A 14,817-nucleotide genomic window follows, 5' to 3' on the forward strand; every position below is an offset into this window, starting at 1 on the left:
GTGTGTGTGTGTGTGTATTGGAGCTTAATTGGTGGTTTTTGGAAAGATTGGAAAGGCGATTGGTGCTTGGAAATCTGTTGGTGAGGATTTGGAGACCTTGAAGGTTGAAATTAGAGAGTGTTCCGGGTGAAATTGGAATCGACCAAGGTATGGTTTCGGTTTCCTATATCTAAAATGTAATGTGGTAGTGAAAATGTAGGCTAGTGGCCCTAGGTTAGGATTTTGAAATATTGATGTAGTTGATGGATGATGTGAATTGTGTTGTTATGTATGTATTTGGTGGATTGTGAAAATGTTGATGTAATTGTTGGATGATTTGGGTTGAGTGGAATATATGAGTAATAGTGATAATGGTTGGTAAAGTATGAAATGTTGTTTGTGATATGGATTAATATGTTGATTGATGATAGGGTTAAGGCTCTTGTTGATGAGCATGATTTGAAGTGTGATAATGATATGTGTATATTTATATATATGGTGAGTGATAAATTGAATATTTGTTTGGAGATTGAGATATGAAATGTTGATTGTGATGTGATATTTGTGAAAATGAGATATGGCTAAATATGGTGGAATTGGTGGGTTGATGATTGTATGTGGCATTGGCAATGATTGATGTTGGAATGGTTGAGTTTTTAGTTGATTTTGAATTGATTGGGAAGTGTATGTTTTGAAATTTGGGAGTTTATGAGTTTTGGTAAAAATGGAATTTTAATGAATTTCAACGGATCATATATTGAGCTATTGTTTTTGGAATTTGATGATTTTTATATCAAAGGAAAGATAATTTCATAAGCTTTAAAATGGTTTAAATTTGGTGGAAATCTGATTTTTGTGGAAGGAGATATGATCATTAGAAGTTTGGGCCAAAAATCTGAATTCTGTAACTTCTGCAGAATTTGTGATTTCTGGTTTGTGTGCGCACGCACACCCCGTGTGATTTTGAACCTATGCGCACGCACAGCCTTGTGCGTACGCACACGCGGGGACAGGGCCACTGATGGGAGCGCTAGCACGCCCTGTGTGCACACACAACCAACAAAGGTTTGCGAACTGTGCGTTCGCACAGGCCTGTGCGCACGCACACGTTGGGAATACCATTCGATTGATGGCACTAGCCCACCTTGTGCGCGTACTCAACCCTAAGAATTTAACTTTATGTGTGTACGCACAGCCCTGTGCGCACGCACACTTTCTGAAAATGCTTCTGGGCGTGCGCACGCACACCCCTGTGCGTACGCACATGACCCAGTTCTTTTCTAAAGCTTTTGTTTTCAAGTCTTTCACATTCCCAACAAAATTGTAACCTTTCGAGGTGTTATTTGACACTTATAAACCCCCAATTTCATCCCTTAAATCTTAAATTGATATAGAATGCCTAGCGAATGAGAGTAAGCTAGGGGAGATGGTAACTTGTGGGTGAAGAAAGGGGATGTTATGATGAGTTGATGAAAGATGATGATATGAGTTGTTGAGAAGGATGGTGGAGTGCTGTATATGATAAGAGCCGAATGATTGAGTGTGATATGAGCCGAATCGCTGCGTGTTATGATGATTATGGCTGAGTACGAATTATGATTTGTAGGCCGAATGGCTGAGATAAATATTAATGTATGGCTGTGATTAAATGCATATATGATGAATGGTTGATTATTATGATTGTTTGCACTCCACCTATCTAAGATACGAGTTTTCCTGGGTAAAAGCAGTGGCTAACCACCACATGCTCCAGGTGGAGACTTGATACTCTGCTGACCCTATGTCATAAGTGTGGCCGGACATTGTGAAAGTTCTGGATGAGCTCACCCTCGTAAATATACACCAATGAGGGTGTTGGATATATGTATATATATGATGTTTATGTTGTAGATAACTCGAGTTGGGGATGCACGACAGAAGGACAGTCCAATAGTTAGCTACCAGGACTTGTCAGGCTGGCTTTATAACCGACAGATGAGACTCGTCAGCCACTAGGACAGGCATGCATCATATGCATTATATGTGTTTTGTCTAGATTGCCTAATTGATTGCATTATTACTTGCTAATTGCCTAATTGTCTTATCTGCTTCCTACTTTTGCATTTCTTTGTTTAATATACTTGTGTTTGCACCTAAATTACTGTTGGCGGTTGGGAGGTTTGCAGGATTTGGAAAGGGGATATTTAGTTAGCCTGGAGATCTTTAAGTTAGTCGCCTGTTTTCACTTTTCTCATGGTTTAGTTGTATTTATACGCTTTGATTATAAGATGAAAGTTCTAGGATTGCCTTCGGCTTTTCCAGGACATTACATGTTAGATATTTGGGCACTGTTACCATGCTAAGAACCTCCGGTTCTCACCCATGTGAATTTTGTTGTTTTCAAATGCAGGACGTGAGGCTCCTCGCTGAGGCATGCTGGAGACTTCTATTTTGGCAAAGATCCTTAGCTCTTGGTGTAAAACCCAGTTAATTAATGGCTAATTAACCCATAAATGAGAATTTATTCTAGAAAGCCTAAAATGTGATTTTTATGGCTAAATGTGATAGAGGAGATTGAGACGAGAATTTCGGTACCAATTTTATAGAAATCGGACCAAGATTGGACCGAACGGGCCAAACCGGGCCAACCGGACCCAGAGTGGGCCCTTGGCCCAACATAACTAGACCAAAACCCTAGTTTTCAGCACTCTCTCTCCTCACAACACTCAAAAACACGCCGAAAGTAGAGGGAATGGGGGAAGAACACTCTCTCAACCTTCCATCTCTCACTTGATCTTCAAACCACCATAACTTTTGATCTAGAGCTCCGATTGCTGCTCCGTTTGCAGTCACGCGTTCACCGCGGAGAGCTCTACAAAACCCATACAATTAATCTTGAGGTAAGCCACGTTTTGCTCTTCGAAATTCCAGCCTTGTTTTCGAGTTTTATGAGCAAAAATGTTGAGAGTTTGGGCTCTTTGATGTTATAGGACCCAACTCTCTTGAAGGAGAAGGCTAATCTTGTCTCCTTGGACCTTGGGTGTGGTAAGATTCTCAACTCTAGTGTAATTTGTTGTTCTATGATGTTTGGGTATTGAGATGTGTGTATGGGTATGATGATTGTGGCTTAGGTTGTGTATATGTGAATATTAGAGCTTGAGTGGTGATTTTGAAAAGCTTGAAAAAGGGATTTGGTGGTGAAAAATCTGTTCTTGGAGGTATTGAGGCCTTGAGAGCTTGTGGATAAGTGGTTTGGAAGTGCTCCGGTTGAGCTTGGGAAATCGGCTAAGGTATGGTTTCGGTTTCCCGTATCTAATATGTAATGTGGTAGGAAAATACTTAGGCTAGAGGCCCTAAGATAGGCATTGAATGGTTGATGTTGTTGAATGATTGATATATATGATGTGGTCATATATGTGATGATGATTAATGATGCCTTGATGGTATGATGTATGAGAAATATGCATGTTGTGATATATGCTTGATGATTGGTTATGGTTGAATTGTGGGTTTTTATCATGTTGATGGTGAGTATGATATTAATTGTATACCATGATGATTTAGTGGAATTGATGTTGAGAGAATTGGCATGAGGAAGAGTATATGATATGTCAAAATATTTGAGTTTGAGCCACTTGGGTAAAGTGGGTTAAAATGATGGGATAGTGATTTTGTATATTGTGGTAAAGTCTCAATGTGTGAGTTGAGGAGGCTTGATGTTGAAATTGATATATTTTGATTGATTTCAAAGAAAAGGGATGAAAATGGCATGTTTTGATTGATTTTGAAAAGAGTTGGAAATGGCTTGTTTGAAAATGGTACTTTGTGGTTTTTATGAAAAACATGGTTTTTGGGCATACTTTGTTGGGACAAAACTTGGACTACGGATCTCTATTTTGTGCCAAATCTGTTTAGAAAGGAAATTGGATCCGGGATGTCCATGCCGTTCGAAGAACAGGTGAAAAACGATTTAAAATGAGGAAGTTATGTCCGTTGGAAGATTGGGGTTTAAATTGGTGAATTCTGCAGCTTTTAACTTAGAAAATTTTTAGCAGAATAACCCCTTACGCGTGGGCGCACTTGGTGCGTGCGCGCCGTTCTTCCAGAAAATGCCATCCATGCGTGCGCGTGATGTGCGCGGGCGCGCCGATGGTGCTGCACCCAATGCCCAGCCATTTTCCAGAGAGTTATACCAGAACTGTGCTAGTGTTGTGCCTAGGGCACGAGAACACCCACGCATACGCGTGGTTGACGCGTACGCGTCGATTGGCAAATTTTTAATCCACGCGTTAGCGTGCATGACGCTTGCGCGTCGATGAAGTTTTTGGGGCCATCCACGCGTGCGCGTGGAGTGCGCGTATGCGTGGACCTGTTTTCATCCCAAAGTTGATTTTTGAGTTTTAAAAGCCAAATCTCACACTTCTAAGCCTCCGATCTCACCACTTATATCTTAAATCATTATGATATGCCTAGCTAAGAGAGAAGGAGCTAGTGGATGTGGTAACTTGTGAGTGAAGCAAGGGAAAATGAATAATCAATGAGGATCATTGATGATTATGTGAGATGTGGAGGATGGTGGTGGAAGTGCTTGTTATGCCATTGGCCGAAGGGCCGTAATTGTTGATATAATTGGCTGGTTCTGGATTGAACCGTAAGCTGGAATAGCTGTGTATGCTATGAATATTGGCTGGTTATGGATTTAACCGTGAGCCGGAATGGCTGTGTATGATATGAATATTGGCTGGTTCTGGACTGAACCGTGAGCCGGATGGCTGATATGGATGTTGATCCATGGATGAGAATTCATGCATGTTTATGCTGAATTATTGATAATTGTGATTTGCACTTCCACTATTTGAGATACGAGTTTCCCTGGGTAGTAGCAGTGGCTAGCCACCACGTGCTCCAGGTTGAGACTTGATACTCTGTTGACCCTATGTCGTAAGTGTGGCCGGGCACTGTGAAAGTCCCGGATGAGCTCGCCCCCGAAATATTCACCAGTGAGGGTGATGGATATGGATCATGTTTATGATCAAGTTTATGATGAGTATAGCTCGAGTTGGGGATGCGCGACAGAGGGACAGTCCAATGGTTAGCTACCAGGACTTGTCGGGTTGGCTCTATAACCGACAGATGATATCATCAGCCACTAGGGACAGGCATTCATCATATGCATACTATATGAATTGTTTGAGATTGCCTATTTGACTGCATATTACTTGCTAATTGTCTAAATGCTTTACTTGTTCCTAATTGTATATTTCTTACTTGATATAACTGTGTTTTCTACTTTATACTCCTGCTGGTGGTTGGGAGGTCTGAAGGAATTGGAAAGGGAAGAGTTAATTAGACTGAAGAATCTTTAGTCAGATGCCCTTTATGGTTTAGCCTGTTTATAAGCTTTGATATTATCTGGAGGAAGTTCTAGGATTGCCTTTGGCTTTCCTCCATTATTATGTATTATATATGTGGAAGCTGTTACCATGCTGGGGACCTCTGGTTCTCACCCATGCGGATTTTGTGGTTTTCAGATGCAGGGCGTGAGGTTTCCCGTTGAGGCATGCTGGAGACTTCTAGATTTGCGAAGATCCTTTGTTCTCGGGGCTATGTTTTGGTTTATATGTTTTGCTTAGATACTTTTATCTCCATTAAATAATACAAACTGTGATGACTCCTCTTATGGGAGATTTTGGAGAATAGGTTTTATGTATTTGTGTCCCTTTGGGTTTCCTTTGGGGTTTTCCTTATTTTATCATATGTATATATTGCTATGCTCGGACCAGTGTCTTCGCAGCCGGATTTTGAGTCTTGATATTCCTGTTTTTGACACTCCTTTGTATATATATAATCACGCGTTGGTTATCCTTGTTCGTTACGTTATCGATCGGAGTGTTGCGCTTTAGAGTTGCGATTTTTGTTTACCCCTTTTTCTACAAAGGCTCCTAGTTATAATCAATCATTCATACTACTATACGTACTAAATTTTTTTATTTTAGAGGTCGTAATACCTTGCCATCTCTGAATTATGACTTAAGCATAAGACTCTGTATGGTAGGGTGTTACACTTGGAATTTTGTTTTGTTTTGATTACATATATATATATATATATATATATATATATATATATATATATATATATATATATATGTTTTGTATTACTCCTCTTAGAGGCTATTTTGGAGAAACAGGTTCTGTATTTTGTCTTTTGGATTGTCTTTTGGAAGTTCCTTATATATGTATGTATACCTTATATGCTCGGACCAGTTCTCTTCACAAACCGAGTTCTAAGTCTTGATACCTGTATTTTTGGCACTCTCTTGTATATCTTATCGTGTTAGTCTATTCTATATCTGTTCGTTTACGTTATCGATTGGAGTGTTGCACTTTTCGATTTATCAGTTTTAATTTACCCTTTTATTTTCAAAGGCTCCTAGTTATGAACATTTTTACACTACTATACGTACTAAATTTTGTTTTTAGAGGTCGTAATACCTCGCCACCTCTATCTTATGACTTAAGCATAAAACTCTGTGTGGTAGGGTGTTACATCTTTCATGCTTCCTTCCACTTTTTCCTAGTCATTCTTGCCTTTAGGACCTAAAATCACTCAACAAACATATCACGGTATCGAATAGAATAAAAGTGGAATTAAAATGGTCAATTTAAGCACAAAAACGCATGTTTTCACATTTAATTTCAATTTAGGGATAAAACACAAGTATGCTATTTTGGTGATTAAGTGTGAGTTTATGTGATGAAATCCGTCCAATTCGAGAAAAAATTATCGTCAAATATGGACTCATCAGTATCCCAAATTTTAGAATTTGTACCATTTAGCATAAGAATACTGCTAACTTGTGGAAAAATATTGGTAGTTAAAGGCATAACAACTAGATTAGAAAAAAAATGTGCAATAAATATTAGTTAAATAATTAAAAAATGTCCATATTAAGATATTTAGAACAACATTAATTTTTTATTTTTGGATAGAAAAATTAATGGTAAGTGATACTCTTATTATGGTAATCAAATATTGTCAAAAAATTTCGACACATATTAAGTCATTTTTTTTTTGGACGGACTAAATACACAGATGAAAACCTAAATTTTACAAACTATTTATTAATGTATATATTTTATGTTAATTGGCCAAAACATTAACATTCTTTTGGGTCAATTGTTGACTACATAATTAATAGAAAATAAATAAAAATGTACAATGCTTATTAGTTGGCAAAATAATAAATTTTTTTTGCTGATTATTATTTGCATAAATAAAAAATATTATTTTTAATTTTTAATTATTCAAATATTACTAATGTGGACATATAACTTGGCTAAATATAAATATCTCTTTGGATCGATTAATATTTACATAAATGATACATATATTTCAAAAGAACAATTAATTTTATACCAAATCAATATCACACAAAATTAAATTCGAGACAAATCATAGTTTTATAATACTCTACTAATGGTTTAGAATAAATCATTTATTTATTTATTATATCAAGATAATTCTACCAAACCAAATAAAAGAAAGATGCGGTCTCATATAAAATATATACCTTAATTAATATATGACTAATTCTATAGTGTCTTTCGTTTAGCGTTTAACTTTTATTTAAATTATTTTTTTAATAACTTTAAAATATTTAAATTTTTTTCATTTTTATATTTTTAAATTTAAAATTAATTATTAAACATATTTTAACAATTAAATAATATTTTTAAACATCATAACAAACATCTTAATATATTTCAACCAAATATTAAATTTATATAAGACTACAATAAGTGTAAATTATTTGTATTTTTTATTTATTTTATAAAAAATAACCCAATAAATAATAGAAGAAAAAGAACACATCATATTGAATTACACAATCTAAAAGGATTGAAAAAAAAACACGTGAAGGAAGTACATCATGCACTAATCATTAATTTTATGAGTATCATTTTATAAAAAAATATAAGTAATTAAAGAACACATTATATTCATTATAAATGCACATCAATATATATAAATATTCATACATAGCAATAAATATTTTTTTTTAAAGCAAGGAACTTAACACAATAAAATAAAAAAAATAAAAAAAATAATACTAAAATATAAAATTATAATAATCTGTAATTATTTTTGTTATTGTCATCAACAACCTATAAAAATTAACATTTTTCTATTTTTAATAGTTTTTAATTGATCTATTAATAATATTCTCCACACCCAATTGCTTATTTTTAAAAATCTTAACATTTTTTTTTCAAGTCAAATATTTCAAATCATAACAAAAAAAACTAATCACCCATTGATTTTACTCTTCTTTTTCACCAAAAGTATCGATTCAATTCTCAAAATACTTCTCTAAAAGTATCAATTAAATTCTCAAAATACTACTCAATATTATTTAAAATTGTCCACAGTCTATCTGACAGATACAACCAAACACACTATACATAACAGTGTATATATATAAAGAATTACAACCCTATATATAATAAAGAATTGCAACCCAAACGACACCAGCATTAAAAGTGATTATATTTTATGTTTGTACAACAATACTAGTTATATATATGACATATGACGCTTAGATATATATAAAAGTCAAACATATGACGCACACACATATTAAAGTTACATATTATATGTGCAACGACAATAAACAGAATCACAGAAGAATATTCATAATATATGACTTTGTTGGCCAACAATTTTAAATCTAAACAACATAAATATATACATATTTCAATTCAGTAATTAAAATTTAAAATAATAAATTAAATATTTTTTATGATTAAATTATGAAGGACTCTAATACCGTTTATTAGAACAAATAATTTTATAATTCGAATCTTTTATATTAAACCATCAAAAAAATATTTATCATAATACAAAAGTTTATCTGTACTCGTAAAAGTGATTGAAGAATTATCTTAATCTTGTTCAACCAAAACTTTTTGTATCCTTAATAGGATTGAATTGTAACTCTTCTGATAAAAAGCTACGGAGGCAATTTTGATATGTTGGGACAGAAACTTTGAAGTTACTATTTATATTTGAATGTGTCACCTATTAAACCCTAAATCCCAAATAAAATGGTAAATATCCTTTCCAGTTCCTGACCTTTTATCCGAGAGACGACGAGCACCTTGATCTTCTTGATATCTCATCCAGGCCCCCATCCATGCAAAGAAATGTAAATACAGACCCTTGTCACCGGATGCCAATGGGTTACCCGTGTGATGCATCCGTTGTTGTCTGATGTGTCATACCACAGTGTCAGGTGGCAGAACGAAGTTGTGAATGGGACTAAAAGCCCCCTCCCTGGGTCCCAAACGTCGTCGTTCATAAATAGCCTAGCCATATTTACATTACTTTTCTTGATCTCCTCACTCATTCGCAGAAAAGCCTTAATAATTCTTCTTCCACCATTATTTTCCTCCAAAAGTCAAGGAACACATTACAACTCTTAGCCTGCTGGTTACAAGTGGTTGACAGATGTTCAGAAGATTTTGACGGTGACTTCGTGGCACACATGAAAGGTTAGTTTCCCTATTTAGCTTTCTCTACTGTGAGTTGATAATGTACTTCTTTTGCATGCATGTCTCTGACGATGAATCGCTTGCATGATAAAACACTATTTTTTATTAGGGTTCATTCATTTCGTGTTGTCAAAAAGGAAGTTTATATTCAAGTTATTGATATAATGCAATGTTTTTAGTTCTGGTTTTTCTAGCTGTTGTTGATCTGTGATGTGTATTAGGAAAAAACTTTAATGGTTTAGTTCTAAAATATTGTAGATGTCTGTGTTTGTGGTTCCTATGTTTAACCATGGAAGAAAGTTTCGAGGAAATGCAAAGGGATGAGAGAGAAAGAGTTTTCGAAAATTTAAATGAAATAATAGAAAATTAGAATTTAAAACAATTAGTTAATTAAAATAATTTTTGAAAAATGGGTTAGTGATTTTCGAAAATGAGAAGTGAAAAAGATTTTAAAATAAATTTTGAAGAAGATAAGAAGTTAGAAAAAGATTTTGAAATTAAAATTAAAAAAAAAAGATATGATTGAAAAAGATCTGATTGAAAAAGGATATGATTGAAAAGATATGATTGAAAAGAAAATTAAAAAGGGATTTAAAAAGATTTGATTTTTAAAATTGATGACTTGACTAACAAGAAACTAAAAGATATGATTCTAGAATTCAAAGATTGAACCTTTTTTAACAAGAAAGTAACAAACTTGAAATTTTTGAATCAAAACATTAATTGTTAGCAAGGATTTTTTTTTTTGAAAATTTAAGAAAAAGATTTTTTTTTTGAAAAATTAGTTTTAAAATTTTCAAAAGCATTAAAAGAGAAAGATAAGATTTTAAAATCATGAATTAAAACATGAAAATTTGAAAAAAATTTGAATTTGAAACGAAATTACCTCCCCTGTGTCATCCTGGCGTTTAACGCCCAGAATGCTACCTCTTTGGGCATTTAGCGCCCAGCCAGATACCCTGTCTGGCGTTTAACGCCAGAATTTCTTCCTTACTGGGTCTTTTTCTAAACGCCTAGCTTTTTCTCTGTGATTCCTCTGCTGTATGTTCTGAATCTTCATTTCTCTGTATTATTTACTTGAAAAGAGATATTTTTGAAAAATTAAGATCAGAACAAGTAATGCATGCAAGAACACTTTGAATGTCAAGATGAACACCAAGAAAACTTTGAAGATCATGATGAACATCAAGAACATATTTTTGAAAAATTTTAAGAAAAGAAAGATATGCAAGACACCAAACTTAGAAATATTTAATGTTTAGACACTATGGATTTGAAAATGCATATGAAAAATAAGAAAAGACACAAAATTGGAGAATTTAAAGATCAGAACAAGTAAAATCATCAAGAACAACTTGAAGATCAATGAAGAACACAATGCATATATTTTCGAAAATTAAGAAAAATTAAAGCATGCAATTGACACCAAACTTAAAATTTAACACTTGACTCAAACAAGAAACACAAAAAATATTTTTGGTTTTTATGATTTTATTAAATTTTTTTGTATTTTTATTTTTTTCGAAAATAAAAATAAAAGAGAGCTTAAATATAAAATAAAATTACCTAATCTAAGCAACAAAAAGAACCGTCAGTTGTCCAAACTCGAACAATCCCCGGCAATAGTGCCAAAAACTTGGTATACGAAATTGTGATCACACTTTTCACAACTCCGCACAACTAACCAGCAAGTGCACTGGGTCGTCCAAGTAATACCTTACGTGAGTAAAGATTGATCCCACGGAGATTGACGGCTTGAAGCAAGCTATGGTCATCTTGTAAATCTCAGTCAGTCGGATTCAAATGGTTATGAGGTATTGATAATTAAAAGATAGATAAGACGGAAAATAACATAGAGATACTTATGTAATTCATTGGTGGAAATTTTAGATAAGCGTTTGGAGATGCTTTGTTGCTTCTGAACCTCTGCTTTCATATTGTCTTCATCCAATCATGCCTGCTCCCCTCCATGGCAAGTTGTATGATCCTCTCAGTGAAAATGGTCCGGCTACGGTTTCTGTACGGCTAATCAACTGTCAGATTTCTCGTCTCGGATGAAAAATACCAGGCATAGCTACCGCAGGGCTAATCATCTGTCAGTTCTCACTTGTGTCGGAATAAGATCCATTGATCCGTTTGCACACTGTCACTGCGCCCAACATTCGCGAGTTTGAAACTCCTCACAGTCATCCCTTCCTAGATCCTACTCGAAATACCACAGATAAGGTTTAGACTTTCCGGATCTCAAGAATACTGTCTATTGACTCTAGCCTATACCACGAAGATCCTAATCACGGGGTCGGATGCTCTGTTGTCAGGAGAGATGATGCGAATCCGTGGATCAAAGACCCAAGAGAGTATACTCTGGCTGGCATCCAATGACTACGTTGAACATCATGTAGACCGCTTTGTGGTTGTCAGGCACGCGAATCTTGGCTAAGCGAGTACTAAAGATAGTGGGTGATTGTCACGGGTCACCCCTTCAGTCTGACTTAACCGAATTAAGTACAAGAGTATATCTTGGAGAAGTAGGCATGAATTAAAGGAAAAACAATAGTACTTGCGTTAATTCATGATGAATAGCAGAGCTCCTCACAATAATCTACGAGGTGTAGAAACTCCACCGTTGAAAATACATAAGAGAAAAAGGTCTAGGCATGGCCGAATGGCCAGCCTCCCCAGAGATGATCATAAAGCTCAAGGGTTCCAAAGAAGACCCCCATACAATAGTAAAAAGTGTTATTTATACTAAACTAGTAAACTAGGTTTACAAAAAATGAGTAGATAGTACAAAAATCCACTTCCGGGGCCCACTTGGTGTGTGCTTGGGCTGAGCTTTGAAGCTTTATCGTGCATAGGCCATCCTTGGAGTTAAATGCCAGCTTGGGTGCCAAGTTGGGCGTTTAACTCTAGCTTTGGTGCCAGTTCTGGCGTTTTACGCTAGAAAAGGGCCTCAAGTGGGCGTTTGGATGCCAGTTTGGGCCATCAAGTCTGGGGCAAAGTATGGACTATTATACATTTCTGGAAAGCCCAAGATGTCTACTTTCCAACTCAATTGAGAGCGTGCCAATTGAGCTTCTGTATCTCCAGAAAATCTACTTTGAGTGCAGGGAGGTCAGAATCCAACAACATCTGCAGTCTTTTCTCAGCCTCTGAATCAGATTTTTGCTAAGGTCCCTCAATTTCAGCTAGAAAATATCTGAAATCACAGAAAAATATACAAACTCATAGTAAAGTCCAAAAATGTGAACTTTTCATAAAAGACTAACAAAAGTATACTAAAAAGTAACTAAAACATACTAGAAATTACCTAAAAATAATGCCAAAAAGTGTATAAATTATCCGCTCATCAGTTACCTACAACAAGTATGAAGAGATGGGTCACTACGACAAAACCTACAGAGGATCTCCTGAAAATCCTAATTGGTGGCAAAAAAATAAAAAAAATAGAAGAGAAACAATTTAGCACTTGTAGTTGTTAACCCAGACCTACCTAATGCTGACATTCCCATAGAAACTAATGCTCTTCCATCTCAGGTACAAAAGTCTACACCTTACTCTTAATATGCAAATCTATTTCTCAAGGTAGCAGTGTGACACTATGTGGATGCTGTTTCAGGGAGGAGCACAAGTGCCTAACCAAAATGACTTCTACCTTTACAAGCCAATTAGGGTATAGGTATATGAGTATTTCCATACTTTGAACTATCTTTCTTTGGGCTAACATGGGCTAAGGCTAGTGTTCTGAGGCTTACCTAAAATGATGAGGTCAATCTCGCACGAGATCTTCAGGTGTGATCGGAGCTACCGTGTCTGACGAGTAAATCCCCAAAATGGTCCCTCAGATTGAGCCCTTGCACCAATGTTATCACTGACTTTCGAAATGCTCTAATTGCACCCTTCAGATTGAGCTCCGTGCGAAATCCTGGTCCTTCCACCCATTTTTGATGTGACTCAACAGCCGGAGTGCTAAGCTGGCGGTTTGTGGTCCACGTAGGTAGCCTGGAGGGTACTTCCATTGCTTGTTAAGAAGAGGACGGTACTACCTACAGCAAGGTTTCTTCTTCTACTTCTCTTTCTCTCAGATCTACTTGCTCTTTCTTGCTTGCTTTGTTGATTTGCTTTCTAATCTTGCTAAAAAGTTGATTTGATCTTGGAGGCTTGCGATCTAACTAGCTTTTGTAGTGTTAATCTGTCATTGTGATAGTTCTAGATGATTGATTATGCTCCGTTAGTTTCACCCTAGAAATCTTGATTGAGATTTGTGTTTTGATGATAGGGATGCAAGAGGCCACAAGGTGAGATTGGAGGAACTCCAGTGAACATGAGTGGTTGTTCTTCACTACAGCCAAGCCCACAGTCATCAGCGTTCCTAAGCCCTGTTCCTTCCTACCATGCTAGCCTAACTTCCTCATCATTCCCCAGTCCCTCTCGCATTGATCCCAACCTTCAAAACCCCTCTTCATTCCTCCTACCATTCATTCATAACATCACCTTCATCCCCACAAACCTTCCTCTTCTTAGAATATCCAATAGTGCCCCTATTACCTCTCCTCTTTCTTCCCCAACCTCTAGGGGTTCTAAAAGGAAGGAAGATTTCGAATCCCTCTCCAATGTCTCCTCTCTTAATTCGTTTTTCCAGCCTCTCTTCACGGTATCCGCCCCATCCAGCCCCTTCCGCCGCCACCAATTGGCTACTTCCACCATTCCTGAGTGTGATGAAGCTGATGCTTCCACTGTGGACTCCGGTCGCTGGCTTAGTTTTCAGACAACGACGACCTCAGCTGCTCCTCCATCGCCTACCTTCAACCTTGGGAAACCAGTAATGCAGCAGATCACTCTCCAGGTTCCATGGATATGAATGAAGGGATGCAATAGGGCCAGGCTGCAGAGAGAGGAAGACCATCGGATTTTGACTTTGAGAATGGTAGAGTGAAGCCATGGAAGGGTGAGAGGATACATGAGGTGGGAGTGGATGAGTTGGAACTTACTCTAGGATGTGGAAAGGCCTGATGTTGAAAATAATGTTTAGGGCTACCTCCAGGTAAAACAGCGTCGTTTAAGGCTGCCTACGTGGACCACAAACCGCCAGCTCAGCACTCTGGCTGCTGAGTCACACCGGAAATGGGTGGAAGGACCAAGATTTCGCACGGAGCTCAATCTGAAGGGTGCAATTAGAGCATTTTAAAATTCAGGGGTAGCATTGGTGCACGGGCTTAATCTGAGGGACCATTTTGGGATTTACTCGTGTTTGACTTGTTGGAGCTTGAGGTGCGGCTGGTCCTTGATCACCAGAGGGTGGTGGTA

The 14,817-nt window shown here is 36.5% G+C and overlaps 1 pseudogene; it reads left to right on the top strand.

The window, feature by feature from the left end:
- Positions 1-14,544, top strand: part of LOC112709122 (BES1/BZR1 homolog protein 2-like) — a 37,886-nt pseudogene extending 23,342 nt beyond the window's left edge.
- The last annotated feature ends 273 nt before the right edge of the window (positions 14,545-14,817 follow it).

The sequence above is a fragment of the Arachis hypogaea genome, chromosome 9, assembly GCF_003086295.3.
Source record: "Arachis hypogaea cultivar Tifrunner chromosome 9, arahy.Tifrunner.gnm2.J5K5, whole genome shotgun sequence".
Lineage (NCBI taxonomy): Eukaryota > Viridiplantae > Streptophyta > Magnoliopsida > Fabales > Fabaceae > Arachis > Arachis hypogaea.